The sequence below is a fragment of the Leopardus geoffroyi genome, chromosome B3 (assembly GCF_018350155.1).
Source record: "Leopardus geoffroyi isolate Oge1 chromosome B3, O.geoffroyi_Oge1_pat1.0, whole genome shotgun sequence".
Classification (NCBI taxonomy): Eukaryota; Metazoa; Chordata; class Mammalia; order Carnivora; family Felidae; genus Leopardus; species Leopardus geoffroyi.
In genome coordinates this window covers 122,821,889-122,842,039 of record NC_059337.1, presented here as the reverse complement: position 1 = coordinate 122,842,039, position 20,151 = coordinate 122,821,889, and the positions used below count along the sequence as shown (strand labels likewise).

General features: G+C 39.3%; 1 pseudogene; it reads left to right on the top strand.

Moving 5' to 3' along the window:
- Positions 1-12,492: 12,492 nt before the first annotated feature.
- On the top strand, positions 12,493-19,479 carry LOC123583740 (annotated as a pseudogene).
- Positions 19,480-20,151: the final 672 nt, after the last annotated feature.

Below are 20,151 nucleotides of genomic sequence, written 5' to 3'. Positions count from 1 at the left end.
TCACTCAGACAAAGAAATGAGATGGGGCTCACTTGAGCCTAGGGCTTGTCATGAGACCTGGCAGGCAAGCAAAAGTCAAAATAGTTTTTTTTTTTTTTTTTTCATTAAAAACTGAGGACTCTCCCCAAGGAGGTAGAGCATAACCTCCTACTTCATCAGTGTTGGTGTGCCTAATGACTTCCTTCCAAAGAGCACAGTATAAAAAGGGACAAAAATAATAATAACTTTACATTGGAGAAACCTGATGAACACTATCTCAGCCTCATGGTCAAGGTCAGCATTATTAGTGATAAATCATATTGACATGATCTGATGAGAAGGGCACTTCACCTCCGTGGTCTTCCTCCCAAAAACCCACAACCCCAGTCTACTGTTGAGAAACCCCAATGGAGGGACAGTCCACAAAATGCCTGACCAGAACACCTCAAAACTGTCAAGGTTGTCAAAAACAAGGAAAGTCTGAGAAATTGTCACAGCCAAGAGGAATATAAATGTAATGGGATATTCTAGATGGGATCCTGGAACAGAAAAAGGATATTAGGTAAAAAACTAAGGAAATCTGAATAAAGAGTGGACTCTAGTCAACAACGGTATTTCCTAATCAGTTCATCAATTATAATAAATATACCATATTACTGTAAAATGTTAATATTAGAGGAAACTAGATGGAGGGTATATGGGAATTATCTGTATTATCTTCACAAATTTTCTGTAAATCTAGAAGTATTCTAAAATAAAATGTTTACTTAAAACAATTGAAGGCAAGGTTCTTAAAGTTCATCTCTAGAACAGCCCAAGCAGGTGGCTCTGGAGGCACTTCTGGTAATAGGACTTGTCCACACTCTCCCTCCCTATGAAATGACTTTTTTTCATTGAGCAGCAAATTGGCCTCTTCTTTTCTCGCCTAGAGAACTCAGAACTCTGATCTCAGTTCTGTCCTCTGAAACCCCAGAAAAAAATTTGAAGTCTAGACTCCCTTCTCCAATATGCCCTCAAATGTTTCAGAGTTATGCCTTATCAAATCCAAAGAGACCAACAAACATATTGCAGTCCCAAACCTTCATTTTTTAAAAATTTTTAACGTTTATTCATTTTTGAGAGACAGAGAAAGAGAGAGAGCAGGGGAGGGGCAGAGAGAGAGGGAGACATGGAATCCAAAGCAGTCTCCAGTCTCCAAGCTGCCAGCACAGAGCTCGATGCAGGGCTCGAACTCACAAACCGGGAGATCATGACCTGAGCCGAAGTTGGACAGCTAACGGACTAAGTCACCCAGGTGCCCCCCAAACCTTCAATTTATCTTATTTTTAAAGATGTTTTAAAGTAATATCCACACCCAACGTGGGGCTCAAACCTACAACCCCAAGATCAAGAATCACATGCTCCACTGACTGAGCCAGCCAGGTGACCCCCAAGCCTTCATTTTAGAGACAAGGAAACTCAGACCCAGGGGGCAGGAAACTCACTCACAGTCATACAGATGCTGAAACCCAGGTTTGGTACGCCAGTCCAAAGTATTTTTCTTTATGACACGCTGCTTTTTAGAAGAAGGTTAAAATGTGTCCCTGTCATATTACCATTTCCTTCACTGTTATCATAATTGCGGACACCCAGATGTTCCAGTACCCTTCCAGGAAGACCCTCATCAGCTGTGAATGTCTCTTTGAGCCTCCTCCATAGTCCTTTCAAGAAGCTGTCAGCATTAGGGATACTGAAGAAATCAATATCCCCTCCTTCCTAATAGTTGATGTCCCAAATTGAATAGAATGCTCCAGATGAGACCTAACCAATGCCATTCTGTGGTATGAAGTTACAAATAAACAAGCATCCCTTCCTTAAGCAAGCCTCTGATGTACATTGGCTAACTGTCACAGGCACAAAGCATGGGTCCTCATTCAGCCTTTTTAGCCAATCAAAATGTCAAAGTCAAAGTCACCATCACTTCATCACCCCATTCCACCTCTGTCCTGTCTCTTCCAAAAAACTTTTACCCACTGAGAAAGAATAAAGGAAGGAGCTAGGCAAGAACTAACATTCACTGAGGCTGTATAAGGCACAATATATATATTACCCATTGATTCATTCAATTAACATTTATTGAGCACCATGATGTACCAGAACTTGGGGAAGAACTGAGAATACAAACATAAGATACCATCCAGGCCTTCAATGATTTTAGTCCAATAGGAAAAAAATATTCATGTCAACAATAAATTGCAGAACCACATGACAAATAATGGCAGCATGAGGTTGGGAGGTAACACCCAATACTTTGTGAGGGACGTATTCTTTGCCTATGACTATATTTTCCAGATGAGGCAGCTGAGGCTTCAAAGAGTTAAGTACCTTATCCAATGAAATGAGTTACTCAATGATTGAGGCAGAGATTTGAATTCAGGAGACATAGCTCTGAAGTCCATACTTTTCCACTATAATAATGCTTCCCAAACTAAGTTATCCATTTGTGCTATACAAAAGGTGTCCTGTGGTCAGTTAAGTTTGAGAATATAGAATACCATGTCTTCCCCTTGGAAATTCAAAATGCCCATATGCATAATAAAGGCTTGGAGAAGTCTTGCAATAAAATAGCTATTTAACCCAATAGTGTCCTAGACATAAGTGGCCACTGAAATATTTTTTCTGAACTTTTTAATTTAACTTATATATAATTGACATAATACTATATTAGTTTCAGGTGTACAACATAATCATTCAATGTTTGTATATATTGTTAAATGATCACCACAATAAACCTAGTTACTATCCATCATCACCCATAATTATAATTTTTTCCTTGCGATGAAAACTTTTAAGATCTACTCTCATAGCAACTTTCACACATACAATACAGTATTGTTAACTATAGTCCCCATGCTATGTATTACATCCCCTTGACTTACTTATTTTAGACCTGGGAATTTGTATTTTTTCACCCCTTACTCTATTTCACTCACCCTGATCCCCTCCCTACCCCATCTCTGGCAACCACATACCTGTTCTCTGTATCCATGCGTTTGGTTTTTGTTTGTTAGGTTGGTTTGGTTTTTTTCTGTTTCTAGATTCCACTCTGAACTCTTTTTTTCAAAGAGTACTTACTAATGTATAGAGAATCAACATTACAAGAATACATACCTCTCTATACCCTGCTGTCATTCCTAAGGTCAGTAAATATCCCTATGGCACACCTGAGAGAAAAAAAGAGAAGCCAAAAGTGGATTCATCAGGTTAGAAATGTGAGCAAGCCAAAACGTCCTCTGAATAAATACATAACCATGAGGCTTAACAGAAGGACTTTTAGCCTAGATGACATGAAGGTAAAGATATATCTTGGGCCAAGACAGCTTGGGTTCAGCTCCAAATTCTATTCCTGGGCAATCTTCCAGAGTGTCCTGGGTATCTCTGAGGTCTGGACTTGCAGGAGGCCAAGAGAAGTTCTAGAGATACTCAGCCAAAGAGAGGGAGGGCACAATAAGAGAAGAGAAGGACATTTGGCAACGCAAGACAAGAAGAAAAGTAGGATAGGAACTGGTCGGGAAAGGTAAGCCCCTTGGAGAGGAGAGAGGTTAAGTGTTACCTTGTTATAGCAGCAGTGGCATCCAGGCACTGCTGTGGTCATATAGCACTATATTTGTTTCCTTTTTCCTTATCAAATCACTCTACATCAGGGTTTCTAAACAATAGCACTGTTGACACTGGGCCAGCCAATTATTTAGTGGGGGAAGGTGTACATTGTACATTGTAAGGTGTTGAATAGCATCCCTAGCCTCTACCATATTCCAGAATTATATGCCAGGAGCACCAAAAATGTCTCCAGATTTTGCCAAATGTCCCTTGGGGCAGAGGGTGGGGGTGAGGAGTGGGGAACGGAGGAGAATCACCTCCAACTTTGAACCACTGCCCTAAACAGTTCTTTGGCATCATCACCACGCCATGTTACCAAATAAACTCCAAGTAAGCAATTAGCCTGCAAAACAAAGACATGACCTCTCCTGAATAGTATCACCTGGGCCTCAAGCTGCTTTCCAACCTCTTACTGCTTTCCCAGTTTTTACTATCAGGTCATGTGACTTCTGCTCACTCATGAGGGCCCTTCTCAAATCTCATCAACTCCTTCCATGAAGTCTTCCTGTCAACTGGAGTCAGCTGTGAACCTTAACCTTCCTGCTCTATCCTACAATTCATGGTACAATACTGTTAGCAAGGGTGCATGATTGACTACAACTGTTCATGGTACAGCACTGTTAGCAGGGGTGCATGATTGACTACAGCTGAACATCTATATATATTTGATCTTGTGCTGTCCTGTAACTCATTTTCAGCGAGCAAACATTGATAGAGCATGTATGATATAAGACACCAGTGCAGTGGGACACAGAGACACAGGATATGATCTTTCCCTGTAAGAAGTTCACAGTCTCAGGGAAAGATAGACCCAGAAGTTACAGCTCTACACAGCTGCTTGTTTTGTCTCCTCTGTGGGTCCCTGGGTATAAATGCCAAAGTCTAATCCTTCTTTGGTGTCCACCAGAGTGCTGAGCACACGGCAGGTGCCCAAGAGATTGCAGTGAACTGGAATCAGTGAGGAAACAGAGCTTCTGTAAGACCATATCTCCATGAAGGCAACTGATATCTACTGGGTTTCCGCTGGGCATCTTCTTTCATGAAGATGTTGTTCATTCAGGGCAAAGATATGCAAACAGTGGTTGTCTTTATTTGAAAAAAATATAAAGATAGCAATCCTATGTAAGTTACCCTGACTTCCTTTAAAAAAACAAAAACAAAAACAAAAACAAAAAACATTTACTGCATGAAATCCAAAAATCTAGGACCCACTGCTTGAATAGGCAAAGTACAAAAAGGAAAGGTGGGAGGGCAAGATACAGATTTAAATAATTTGGAAATTATGAAGACTTTGCAAAAATAACTATTGACAACAAATAGACTAGGGAATACTTGGAAAATGTGAAAATATACAGAATAAGCAAATTGTAAGAGTCTGCACTACTCTTTGGGGGAATATACTAATGCTCTAACATTTTTGAAATTGATGGGGAACACAAGGACAAAAGGAATGTGGGAAGACAGATGGAGGTATTCGCTGTCTAAAGCCAGAAAAAACAAGAGCCCTGAATGGCCATGGTTTAGGAAAACTAGCTCTAGCATTTCCAAGAAACAATGGAATGGAGTTTAAAATGTTTGAACAACAAAGATGAATAGTGGACACAAGCTATAATAGCAAAGACACAGCTACCATTTTGAGTCAGAGGGTGGAATCCACAGGTGTCAAAGCTCAGAGACACCCCCCCTCCCCCAATAAATAGTAGCGGGAGTTTTTAGTATATCATTGACATATTAAGTTCCCCTGGCCCTGTAACCTTTTTCCTTCCTTTCCTTGGACTTGAATTAGTATCACAGGTGGCATTTATACACAAGCTTTGAAAAGAACCAAGCTGGTGACTTGAAAAGAAAATTACCCAAGAATTCTATCCTTACCACTCACTCAACAAAGTTGAGAGTGGTACCAGATCCAGAGCAGCAAATGGAGCTCAGGCACATCTGTTTCAAAAGGCACCACTGTCTAGAGTTTACAGTTCTAAAACCCACTTCAGGACACGCTCCACTACCCTCTCCTTCAACCACAGCACAGCCCAGCCCATCACAGTTCTCCAGCTTCAAGACACTTTTTCCTGCTCACCCTTGCAGACACCAAAAACTCAGGAATATGGGTATGCCAGCAGAAGTTCTCCCCTTGTAGAATTGGGGCCCAAGAGCCAAAGCCCCATGTCAGGAGGAGGAGTGGTGATGACTTATATCTGATGGGCCAAGGGGCAGGGTAAGACCAAGGCCCTCCCACAGCAGGCACCCATCAACCTTAGGTGGAAGGATTCAAACCAAGAGGCCGTAAAGACAGCATTATGTTAGCCAAGTCCAAACTTTGCCCAAATGGCACACGGCCTTTGACACAGTTACTTTCAGGTGGCAGCTCCAGTCGACCCAGCCCTGAGAAAGTTAGAGCTTCATGGAAGAGTTGCACCCACCAGAAAGAAGCACAAATCTCAAGGCCAGCCCCAGCCCAGAGATGTATCCAGCCCTGGAACAGGAGAAACTGTCTCTCTTGACCAGAATGTAACCACTCAAGAACTTGAAAATGAGAAAATGAGCCTGTCTTTTACAGTCAGGGCAAAGACATGCAAAGCCTACCTGGCGATATTAACATATCTATGGATGGAATGTGTGTGTGTACATTAAAGAAGAAATTCTCCTAAGGCAGTTGTTTTATCAAATTGCCAGTCCTTTCTCCTTAGTAGATGGTAAAATGTATGAGGGGGTTAACAGTGTTTTTATTTTATCTTATTTTTTAATTTGCATCCAAATTATTTAGCATATAGTGCAACAATGACTTCAGGAGTAAATGCCCCTTACCCATTTAGCTCATCCCCCCCCACCACAACCCCTCCAGTAACCCTCTGTTTGTTCTCCATTTTTAAGAGTCTCTTATGTTTTGTCCCCCTCCCTGCTTTTATATTATTTTTGTTTCCCTTATGTTCATCTGTTTTGTCTCTTAAAGTCCTCATATGAGTGAAGTCATATGATACTTGTCTTTCTCTGACTAATTTCGCTTAGCGAAATATCCTCCGGTTTCATCCACATAGTTGCAAATGGCAAGATTTCATTCTTTTTGATTGCTGAGTAACATTCAGGTATATATATACACCACATCTTCTTTATCCATTCATCCATTGATGGACATTTGGACTCTTTCCATACTTTGGCTATTGTTGATAGTGCTGCTATAAACATTGGGGTGCATGGTTAATGGTATTTTTTAAGTGAAATAGAAGATATAAGAATGCACCACACATGATAATAAGTATTGCTTCCACTAAGTGTCTGCGTGTGTGTGTGTGTGTGTGTGTGTGTGTGTGTACACATGTATAGTAGTCTCAATTTAAAATGTATATCTTGGGGGGCACCTGGGTGGCTCAGCGGGTTGAGCATCCGACTCTTGATTTTGGCTCAGGTCATGATCTCATGGTTTGTGAGTCAAGCCCTAACAGTGCAGAGCCTGCTTGGGATTCTCTCTCTTTCTTTCTCTCTCTCAAAAAGAAATAAATAAACTTTTTTTTTAATCTCTGGCAAAAATTCCTGCAGCACAAGTTTTTCCAAAGTCGCTTCCGGTGTTGAAATATACATGCAATGTGCATAGCTACATATACTCGCCTCAAGGCAGCCAAAAACCTCAGCCCTAAAAGAAATTTAAAGGAAAAACATCAGTCCCCAAATGCATTAGAAATGGAATCTCTCCCATGAGGCTGGACATGCTTTCGAGATGTGATTCTCCAAGTGTGCTTCCCAGACCTTATAAGAAATGCATACTCTCAGCCTCACCCACACCTACTGAATCAGAAATAGTGGAGGTGTGGCCCAGCCATGTGTGTTTGAGAACCACTGCTTTGGAGAAACTTACCAAGGAGGAGACAAAAATAAAAGTAACAGCAGTCCAGGCAACAGCTCACATGAAGAGCTGTGCTCATGATACCCACTGGGCTACACCATTTAACACAGAGGCTGAAGAGCTCAGATTCTGTAAACCCACAGCCTGGGGCTTGAACCCCAGATCTGATACTTGATGGCTGCTACTTCCTTTAACCCTTGCATCCTCATCTGCAAGTTGTTCTCAGAACTCAGTGACACATTCCCTATAAAGCACTTAGCACAGAGCAGCTCACTGAGAACCAATATCCTGGAAGAAACTCAAGCAAGTCTATCCCTTCTGAGAGTGTCAATATCTTTACGGTTTTAGCAGCCTTCGGAATAGCGGTCTTCAAATTGGGGTACACAGACCCTTGGGAGTATAAGCAGACTTGGTTTGGGAGCACTGATAGATTTATGAGGATCAATTTCCAAACCCTCAGTTTTCTGGCAGACTATCCTCAAATTGATCTGCCTGAACTGGGGGCATCAGGCAAGTTCTCTTTCCTGACCTTCTCTTTCACGGAAGTCTTCCTCCCACTGATCAAAAGAAAGACATAGTTCTCACTCATCCCAAACCTTAATAGGATCCGGCCTGGAGTATAACCTTCCAGGGCTCCAAACAGAGGGTGTAAATAGACATACTCATGTGAATGTCTCTAATGAGCGGGTAACAAGGCCATTTGCAAGTGAACAACTCAAATGACTGGTTACCTGTCCTTTTCCAAGTCACATGTTTTCAACATAATCCAAGAAAGATCTAACTGAACTATCAACTGATAGATCGCTAAAAATAATTTTTGATGATAAATCACAATGTGATTTTAATATATGACTTCAACATACTCAAAATAATTCAGATAAAGAAATATTCCTTATATTTCCATCTACTGCTATGAACATTTTCCATCTACTTATGTGAACATTTTCAGCACTTGTGTCTTAATAAACAAAAAATAGGATTGTAAGTAAACTTGTCTCATTCTAGCAGTAAGTAATATTCATCTACAGGTAGATGAAATAATTTTTAAAATTCCTATCCATCCCCTACAGATGCATTTCTAATGAATTTCACTTTTTATATTTAATAATTATATATTAAAATGTATATTTATGTGTTTCTCAACTGCATAGTAATAATAATTATAACGATAATTCAATCCAGAAGAAATGTTTCAATACTTAAAGCCTTTTAGTCACGTGAAATATTTTCAAATGCTATTTCAATTTATATGCATGTTATTGTTGCAGAGAAGTATGATACAGAAATCAATAAAAAACTTTCAAGCATAAAAATATATTACATTAGGATAAAATTCTGTGGGGAAAGCAGAATGAAAATGTAAGTTAAGGAGAAAAGAAATGATGTAAAAATGTCTGACTACTGAAGAAAATCTTGTTTGGGTATTTATAAACCGAAGGTAGTAGTATGATGATATTTAGACTTCATTGGGAATTGAAAAAGAGCAAACAAAGGTTTATTCTTAAATGTCAGTATTTACAATATGCCAAAAATTACACTCTTTGCAACTATGTAAAGTTATAATGGGAAACTGTAGATATCAAGTTAAAAACATGCAAGGGGGTACATTGTCTCTCAAAATCCTTTCAGGGGACATGCAAGGAAAAAATTCTGAAGACCTCTGCTCTGGAAAACCTCCTCCTTCTCCTCTTTCTTCAATAAGTAAACATTTTTTAATATAATTTATTGTCAAATTGGTTTCCATACAATATCCAGTCCTCATCCCAACAATAAGTAAACATATTAAACAGAACTGATGTTCTCAGTGCTGAATTGGACACTGAGAAGCTTCCCAGAGAAGTAATCAGCATCGTCTGTTTTCAAAACTCATCATCTAGTTGAACCACTTTGGATATTCCAGTTACTCTTACTGTGTAACAAGCTAACCCAAAACATGGTGACAGAAAAACATCATTGGATTATGGTTTCCACATAATCCAAGGAGGACCTAACTGAGCTGTCAGCTGGTAGATTAAAAATAATTTTTAATGCTTAACTCTAGAGAACAAACAGATGGTTACCAGAGGGGAGGTGGCTGGGAGGGATGGGTGAAATAGGTGATGGGGATTAAGAGTACACTTATTGTGATGAGCACTGAGTAATGTATACAATTGTTGAATCACTGTATTGTACACCTGAAACTAACATAACACTTTATGTTAACTACACTGGAATTTAAAATAAATAAACAAATAAATAGTTTAAAAACAATCATTGTGAATGATAGACCACTATATGATTTTAATATATGACTTAAGAGAAGCTCATAATTAAAACGTAACAATATTCCTTACATTCGTCAGATTCTGTGGGTCAGGATTTCAGATGGGGTCCCGCAGGAATGGTTTGTCTCCACTCCACCATGACTGGGGCCTCTACAGAGGAAACAAACAGCTGAATGCCTCAAACACCTAGGAACTAGAACAGCCAAACCTGGAGGATCTACTTTGAAGTGGCTTCTTCACTCATGTGTCTGGTATTTGGGCTGAGCTAACCAAAGACTAGACTCAGATGGGACTGATGACCAGAGTCCCTTCACATGTGACCTTTCCATATGGCTTTGGCTTTTCACAGCACAGAGAGCAAGCATCCCAAGAGAATTAAGTGAAAGTTGCATGGCTTTTTATGACCTAGCCTCATGCAGGAATCATGCAATGTCACTTCTGCAGTACTCAGTTGGTCAAAGTAGTCACCAGATTCAAGGAAAGGAGACACAGACCCCATCTCTCAATGGGAGGAGTATCAAAGAATTTGCAGTCGTATTTTTAAACCACCACATTGGTTCAGGTGAGGTGTGGGGTTTTTTTTTGCAACTTACATTCCTAACTGATAGAAGAGATGATATAAGATAATATAAAGTAGACATGATGTTGAACAGTGCAAGTAGGCTGTTGACCTCAAAGTAGGAAGAAGTAAAACAGGTAAAGCCTTCATCATAAACAAACACCAACTGAGGGCCTATAAAATGCCAAGAGGACTGATATAAAATGCCAAGAGGACTGAATAAACACTGTATGACTCAGTATATATCTCCAATGCTAGAAATGAGTTCAAATCTCAACCTTCTATCCACAAACAGCATGGCTTTGGAAAATCCTAGCTAAGCCTTGGTTTGTAGATCATAAAAATGGAGAGCATACACCAGGGTTGTGGTGAGGCCTAAATAAAATAGCATGAGAAGAGCCTAGTATGGTGCATGGCACTCAGTAAGTGCTCAATAAATGCTGTGCATTTGTTTATTCACTCAAAGAACCTGCACATGTGGGAAAATTGAATGAGCATCCACCATTAAATTGACAGACAATTAATATTCTACAAACAAGTCAGAGCTCCAAAACTCCCTTAAGGGTTCAGCAGGCTTGACTGAAATTTATGTAGTGCAAAGCTTAGAGGGCTTAGACCAATTTTCCCAGAAGAAAATTAAAACAGACTTTAGAAGATCTTCTGATATCCAGGTGAAGAGTCAAGTCTTTTGCCTGCAAAGCTCATCCCCACCATTTCTGCCAATTTGGGAAAATCTGTATCATTTCTCATGAGAAGCCAACTATCCCAGTCTGGGCTACTTTTTCTAAACATTAGATCTGAATTGATTTATTTTATCCCTAAATGCATTGGGCCACAATCTTCCTGAATGGATTAAGTCAGGTCTTCTATTTTTAGCAGCTGGCTTATTCAGTCCATTTCCCTACTATAAATACCTACCTACACTTGTTTTTAAGTAGAATTCTTTTGTCTTCTGATTGTTCCAGTCTAGATTAGAGGGGGAAAGGTGAGGGAGAATGCAAAATGGGATAATGGAGAGAAAAAGAGGGACTTTCACAGACTCCAAGATCCACAGCTGACTGGATGTGGGAGAGAGCCAAGAGGTTCTCACCCTTCTCCACATATTTCCTTGAGAATTTGGCAGTTGTTCAGGACTTAGAGGAGCCATTCAGGCTCTCTCCTACCCTCTTATCTACTGGAAATTTCCTTTTCCCAGTCTCATGTCTCAGTGCCGCTGCTCAGAGCATATGGACAGTGACCCCAGCTTCCAAGACAGACCAAGAGACATTTTTTAATCCTTGGTCTTAATGCTCTCAAGTCAAAATAAATTTTATGGTATCTCATACCCATTTCCTTGGAGTCCCAAAGAAGGGGGACACTGAGCTTTCACCAAATACTGATCAAACTCCTAATGAGCTCAAAGCACTAAAAGGAAATAGGCCAGAGTCAGATGAAGGAGTGGGTCCACCAGGCAGCTGCCTTCTGGGCTGGTACACATAAGGAAAAGTGTGCTCATCTGTCACCAGGGCACTTGTACACCACAAAACTTAAGGCAATGGAGGAAAAAATGGAATTTCAAAGCACTTCTCAGAAAAACTAGAAGGAATACCATAAAACAATCCTGGAGATATGACTAAGACACCTAGGAGCCATGCTTTTGATCATGAATATTTGTCATTTTAGCGGAGTTAGCATCTAAGTGTTCTCCCTATTTTGGGGTTTCTACTAATAGTCCTCCTTCTCCCTTTATTATCCTCCCTTTATTATCTCAGTTTTCAGCTCCTCCTCCAGACTAAAGCTGAACAAATATTTGATTTGAACAAATAAAGTGATACAAGGGGGCAAGAAATTATCAATAGTCCACCAAGATTCCCATGTGTCTCAGTCTGGACACTCCCCTCAAGGATCTCAGAGGGTTACAAAACACACTTGTCCACCCACGTTCAGGCACCAAGGCACTACTGTAATCCAACAGCAGCCAATGGGGAGTAGGGTCTCCTGACCTCTTGATGATGCATGAAATGCAGATGTGCCTCAAATAGTAGAAAAGTGAAAAGTATTCATCAAATATTTTCAAAAACAATTCATACATGATGATGAAGTGGGGTTTATCTTGGGGTAAACTTGGAAGTTTAAGAAAGAATGACATAGACAAGCTAGCTGCCATTCCTGCCTCCACCATGCCTCTAACTCCCAATCCCACCATCACAGTATCCACCATTACTTATTGGGTAAGTATGGAATATTATACTAAAATAGAGATAATTGAAGAATGTACCTATGGAATTATATATAAGGGTAGACAAAAAATTACAAGTCAACTGGTAGCCAGGAAGAAAATCAGACTAGGAAGTAAAGAGGAAGATGTTCCTAGTACTATAATTCAGGAAATTTCTTTATTAAAAGAAGTTTGTCATTCAAATATAGTCAGTCTTCAAGATATGCTTATACAGGATTCAAGGTTATATCACATCTTTGAATTCCTTGGATCTTAAGAAATACTTGGATCCCATCACTCCTCGTCAGTTCATGGATTCTTCACTTGTTAAGGCTTATTTGTACCAAAAATCAAGTGTTAGGACTTCATCAAGATGAAAAGCTTCTTCACAGCAAAGGAAGCAATCAACAAAACTAAAAGGCAGCCTACCGAACAGGAGAAGATATTTGCAAATGACATATCTGATAAAGGGTTAGTATCCAAAACCTATAAGTAACTTATCAAACTCAACACCCCAAAAATAAATAATCCAGTTAAGAAATGGGCATAAGACATGAAGAGAGCCTTTTCCAAATAAGACACCTGGATGGCTAACAGACACATGAAAGATGCTCAACGTCACTGATCGTCAGGGAAATATAAACCAAAACCACAATGAAATAGCACCTCACCCCTGTCAGAATGGCTAAAAGTAACAATACAATAAACAATAGGTGTTGGAGAGGATGAGGAGAAAGGGAAACCCTAAACCCTCTTGTACTATTGGTGGGAAGGCAAACTGGTGCAGCCACTGTGAAAAGCAGTATGGAGTTGCTTAAAAAGTTGAAAATAGGGGCGCCTGGGTGGCTCAGTCGGTTAAGCGTCCGACTTCAGCCAGGTCACGATCTCGCGGTCCGTGGGTTCGAGCCCCGCGTCGGGCTCTGGGCTGATGGCTCAGAGCCTGGAGCCTGTTTCCGATTCTGTGTCTCCCTCTCTCTCTGACCCTCCCCCGTTCATGCTCTGTCTCTCCCTGTCTCAAAAATAAATTAAAAAAACGTTAAAAAAAATTTAAAAAAAAAAGAAAAAGTTGAAAATACAACTACTGTGGAGCACCTCGTGGCTCAGTAGATTAAGCATCAGGCTCTTGATCTTGGCTCAGGTCATAATCTCACGGGTTAGAGAGCTTGAGCCCCACATAGGGCTCTGCGCTGATAGAGCAGGACCTGCTCAGGATTCTGTCTCTCCCTCTCTCTGCCTCTCCCCCACTTATGCACACATGCACATGCTCTTTCTCTCAAAATAAATAAATAAACCTAAAAAAAATAGAACTACCCTACAATCTGGCAATTACACTAGTTGTTTGCCCAAAGGATACAAAAATATAGATTCAAAGGGGTATATGCACCCCGATGTTTATGGCAGCATTATCAACAATAGCCAAACTATGGAAAGAGTCCAAACATCCACCAACTGATGAATGGATAAAGAAGATGTGAGATATATATATATATATCTCACATCTTCACACAATGGAATATTACTCAGCCATCAAAAAGAAGGAAATCTTACCATTTGCACTGATGTGGATGGAGCTAGAATGTATTATGCTAAGCAAAATAAGTCCATCAAAGAAAGACAAATACCATATGATTTCATTCATATGTGGAATTTAAAAAGCAAAACAGGTGAACATATGGGTGGGGGGAGGAGGAGAGAAGAGAGGCAAACAAACCACAAGAGACTCTTAATGATAGAGAACAAACTGAGGATTGCTAGAGGGGAGGTGGGTGGAGGATGGGCCAGATGGGTGATGGGTATTAAAGAGCGAATTGTTATGATGAGCACTGGGTGTTGTATGTAATGATGAACCACTAAATTCTACTCCTAAAACCAATATTGCACTGTATGTTAACTAGAATTTAGACAAAAATTTGAAAAGGAAAAAAAAAAGGATGTGTTTGTACCAAATCATTCAAGGGATGTTGTTTTGTCCCTCTAGAATAGCTCCCCACAGAGGCTTAAAACCTTGAAATCTATTGGCCACAAAGGAACAACTAAATTGGCTGGTCTGGGCCTTGCCAGAGCTTTTGGAATACCTGTCAGAGCATATATACATGAGGTAGTAACACTCTGGTATAGTTTTGCCCAAGTATTGCTGGGGTCAGCTCTCTATTCAACTCCAGTTGACCATATTTGCAGAATTAGCAACTAATAAGCCACTTTTCCATAGGAATTCAGAAACTTATCAAGTCTTCAGGATTTTTAGAGCTTTGGGCACCCCCAATAATGAAGGGTGGGCAGAAGTGGATTCTTTAGAAGACTCTTAGAGTAAATTTCCCAAGTGGAAACCAGGAAGTCCAGCATCCCATATTAAAAACTTGGTTGAAAATGGCTTAGATTTGCTTTCAAAAATGTTAATCCCGGGGCGCCTGGGTGGCGCAGTCGGTTAAGCGTCCGACTTCAGCCAGGTCACGATCTCGTGGTCCGTGAGTTCGAGCCCCGCGTCAGGCTCTGGGCTGATGGCTCAGAGCCTGGAACCTGTTTCCGATTCTGTGTCTCCCTCTCTCTCTGCCCCTCCCCCGTTCATGCTCTGTCTCTCTCTGTCCCAAAAATAAATAAACGTTGAAAAAAAAAATTTTTTTTTTAAATGTTAATCCCAACAAACAAGTTTCTGGCAAATGATATTGAGTCATCCATATTTTAATGATTTGGACAATCCGATTGAGAAGATGTAGCTTTCTGACAAAAAATTTCCACATGCTGTCTCAAGAACAGATAGTTATATTTTTACTGTTACCTCTATTTTTGTCTCATGTGTTCTTTTCTATGTTGTAAAACTTAAGCTACACTTCATCATCTAATTTCAAAAGTGTAACTTAAAAATGTAAATATTGTTCTATATCAATTTAAATATAGTAATTCTGTGTATGAGTGTAGATCTCACTGTAACAAACTGTAACAAGTATTTGTTACTATAATAAAACTATAAATCTAGTATTGATGACAGGAATTAGGGGGAAACATTTTTTTAAACCTGTCAGTAAACTAAGAGCAGACGAAAACTTCCCCAACCTGATAAAGAGCAGCTCCAGAAAACCTACAGCTGACACCAATACTAATGGTGAATGACTAAGTGGCTTTCCCCTAAGATCAAAAACAAGGCAAGAATATCTGCTTTCGCCATTTTATTCAACATTATACTAAAAATCCTAGCCAGTTTAATAAGGCAGTAGAATAAATAAAAGGCACGCATATTTGAAAAGAAGTAAAACTGTCTTTGTCACAGATGACATGATTGCCTATGCAGAAAATCCTAAAATATCTGCAAAAGAGCTGATTTCAGCAAGGACACAGGATACAAAGTCTATAAAAAAAAATAGAATTTCTATATTCTAGAAACAAAGAATTAGAAATTATAGTAGATACCGTTCATTTTTAAAAAAAACACTGCTGTATTAGTTTTCAATTGCTACAAATTAGCAGCTTGACACAACAAACATTTATTATCTCACATAGTTTTGGAGAGTCAGGAATCAGGGAGCAGTTTCAGGGGGCAGCATAGCTCGGGGTCTCTCAGGAGGTTGTCATCAAGCTGTTAGCCAGGGCTGCACTCATCTGAAGGATCTACTTCCAAGATCACTCATTCACATCTTGCTGGTAGAGGCCTCAGTTTCTCCTTTATGAAGGTCTCATTTCTTCACCACCATTCTTCCAGTAGATCTGCTCCAATGTATTTCAGAGCAAGCAATACAAGAGAGAGCAATGAAACAGCTGTAGTGCCTTTGATCACTTAGTCTCAGCAGTGGCCTCCTGTCACTTCTGTCATACTCTCTTGGTCACACAGATCAACCCTGGTACAAAGTGTGTGGAGGGTGAGGGGTTCTATACAAGCGCATGAATACCAGGAGGGAAGGAGCATTTCAGGCCAATCTGGAGGCTGGCTACCACAAATACCACTTATAATAGCATCAAAAGACATAAAACACTTCTGGATAAATTTAACAAAATATGTGCTAAACCTCTACACTGAAATGACAAAATAATTACTGAAATATCTAAAGAAGGCCTAAATAAGTAAAGATATATACAATGTTTATGGACTGAAAGACTCAATATTATTAAGATGTCAATACTTTTCAATGTATTGGGATTCAATGTAATCTGAATCACAACGCCACCAGGTTTTTTCTTAATAGAGATTGACAAACTGATAGTGAAATTTGTATGTAAATGTTAAGAACTTAAAATAGCCAAAACAACTTTGAAAAGAAGAACAAAGTTGGAGGACTTAGACTACCTCCTACACTGCAGCCTAAAATAGTGTAAGAACTACACTATTTTAAGATTTACCATAAAGCTACAATAATAAAGACAGTGTGCTATTAACATAGGATAGACATATAGATCAATGGAACAGAACAAAGAGTCCAGAAATAGGCCCACTCATATATGGTCAATTAATTTTTGACAAAAATGCCAAAGAAATCCAATGGGGCAAATTTTTCAACAAATGTTGCCAGGACAATTGAATATCCCAGGAAGAAAATAACCTTGAACATTGCCTTACACTATACACAAAAATACCTTAATATTGATCACTGGCCTAAATATAAATGCTAAACTAAAAAATTCTAGAAGAAAGCAGAGAAGGAAAATGTTATGATCTTAGTATAGGCAAATAATTCTTGCACAATACACAAAAAGCACTTATTCCAAAAGGGAAAAAATTTGATAAATTGGACCATATCAAATTTAAAGTTTCCTATTCTTTGAAAAACAGCATTAAAAACAAACAAAAAGAAAATGCAGAAAAAAATATTTGTAATACATGTATCTGTCAAAAGGCTTATATTTGGAATATATAAAAAAAATTCTTATAGCTTAATAATAAAATATTAACTCAAAAATAGGCAAAAAAAAAAAAACAACCTTGAACAGACACTTCACAGAAGAAAAAATATAAGTAGCAGATACACAAATGAAAAGTATGCTCAACATCATTGTCATCGGGGAAAGGCAAATTAAAACTCCCAGATACTACTACCACCCACTAGCATAGCTAAAATTAAAAAGAGAGACCATACCAAGTGTTGGCAAGGGTGTAGATCAACTAGAAATCTCATACTTTGTTGGTAGAAATGCAAAATAATACAGCACTTGGAAAAATTCAGTGATTTCTCATAAAGTTAAATATTCACATAGTATCTGACCCAGCAATCCTTTGGGTAAATTTACATAAGAAAAATGTGAATGTAGGTCTGCACAAAGACTGCTTGCAAGTGTTCATAACTTTTTCATGATGGCTTTTATTCATAAGAACTCAAAAGTAGACAACAATCTGCAAGTCCATCAAAAGGTGAATGGTGAATAAATTGCATAATATCCCTACAACAGAATATAGCTCAGTGTTAAAAAGGAACAAAATATCGACGTAAAAAAAGATCAAGAGGAGGGGATATACTGTAAAAAGCCAGTGGGGACTTGATGGACACGTTCTATGTCTTGACTTTGGGGGGGGGGGGGGTTGTGTGGGTGCATACACTCAAGGAAATTTATTAAAGTGTACACTTAAAATAGGTACACTTTATTATATGTAAGTTATACCTCAATAAAAGTAATTAAAACATTGTTAAAAAATATATTCATATGGTTAAAAAACAGCAAGTAAACACTGAAAAATTAGTACACTTTCATCAAATGTCCAGACCTCCAAATACCCCATCTCTCTACCCAAAGGTAATCTCCAGTGATTTCATGCCTTATTCAAAAACTGTGTGTATATGTGTATACACCTCTACACTGGTATTTGTATGTGGATATTTATATAGATATATGCACACAAATGCACACATATACTTTGTTTATATACAAGTAGACATATTTCTATTATAGCAGATGCTTTTTGGTGCCTAATATTCCCTTAGACCACCTCTGATTTCTGCTGCAACCCCCATGGTCAGTCCCTTCCTTGTACACTGACAAGAGTCCCACCTTGAACACTACCACTTTCTCCAAAGTCACAGGAGCCTAGTCAGCCGACAGGGAGAGGCAGCCTTAAGCAACAGGAGTTAAATCCCTGGAACACCCCAACCAATACAGGATGGGTTTGGGTTTGATTAATAAACGCCCCAGTCTTCCTTCTTGCCAACAGATAGGCAATTCTGGGAGACAGGCATTCTGTGTGTTTTCCAAAGGTCTGGACTTAGGCTTCCTTTACCTATAGCAGCAACTCAATAATACAACTTGGGTGGGTTTTTTTTGTTTTGGGGGGGTTGGGGGGGTTGTTCGTCATTTTTGCATTTTCTGTCTCGCTGTCTTCACCCTCTCACTGATTTTTTCTGGGGTTATTTCCCAAATAAACCACCTGCACCCAAGTCTCTGTTTGAGGCTCTGCTTTCAAGGGACCCCAAACCAAGACATGCAAACACCTTATTTTTTCACTTGATATATCTTATAGGTTGCACGATGTCAGCCCATACAGTCTGTCCTATTGTGTCTCATGACTGTGCAGTTCTCAACTGCATGTGTGTACCATAGGTTTTATAACCATCCCCCATCAGTGGATATTTAAGTTGTTTATTGTCTTTTGTTATTTTTTTACAATGTTTGTTTTAAAAGATCCCTAGGCACGTCTTTATAAGATAAATTTCTTGAAATAGAATGCATAAGGCAAAGGGTGTTCTTGATAGTCTTTAAATAGGATAGTTCTTTAAATAGGACTATCTGATATAACTCATATAACTCAGGATACTGATACAACTGATATAACTCAGGACTCTCTGATATACCCCTGATATAACTCAACGGTAAAGTCTCACCTGTACACACAGTTTTTCAGTCACAAATCCAATGTGTAATTATGTGCAGTTATCCCTATCAGAGTTGATGCTAGGCCACAACCCAATACCCTAAGCCTCCTTCTGCTCAATTTTCTAGTCCCCTTTTCTATGGGATCCACCTGCCATCTCACTATGACCTCAAACACCATCAGGAAGAGGATCTGACACAGAGTAAGAACACAAACTAAAACACAGAGAAGTGGCAACGGGCAGAATATATATAAAACCACTAATTGACTGCCAGAAATTTTACAAAATAGTTCTATTCACAGAAGGAAGAAAGAGTACTAAGAGTCAGGAGGCCTAGGCCCCAGGTTCTAGCCCTCCCTCCACCAAACCAAGTGGTTTGATAAGGTAGTTCTCCCCATGCCTCAGTTTCCTCATTTGTAAAATGAAGGGGTAGGCCTAAATTATTCTCTCTAAAGTCCTTCTCACTCTGATATTCCAAATTTCTATGACCCACGCAGTTTGTAGAAAGGGCCACCTAATACTCCTATCAAGTACTGAATCTAGAATAATTCCAAGGTATCAGTCCAGCCGCCATCTATCAAAAAAAAAAACTCTTTCAACCACAGGCAGATGCTAGAAACTACTGTGTAAGCCCCAAATCACTTGAGATCACAACAGAAATGCAAATACCTCAAGAACAAAAGCAAATATCCCCTGAGAACAGGGGATATTTCCTTGTAACATGCAGTAGGAGTGGAGTTCTGCAGACCACACTTTGGGAACAATGTTCTAACCGCACGGGCAGCTGGAGTTCAGGTTTTAGAGTCAGGAGGACCTGAACTTACATCCGATTTCCTCCATACATGCATATGGCCTGGAACTAGTTGTTCTGTAGAAATTGAGGCAAATAA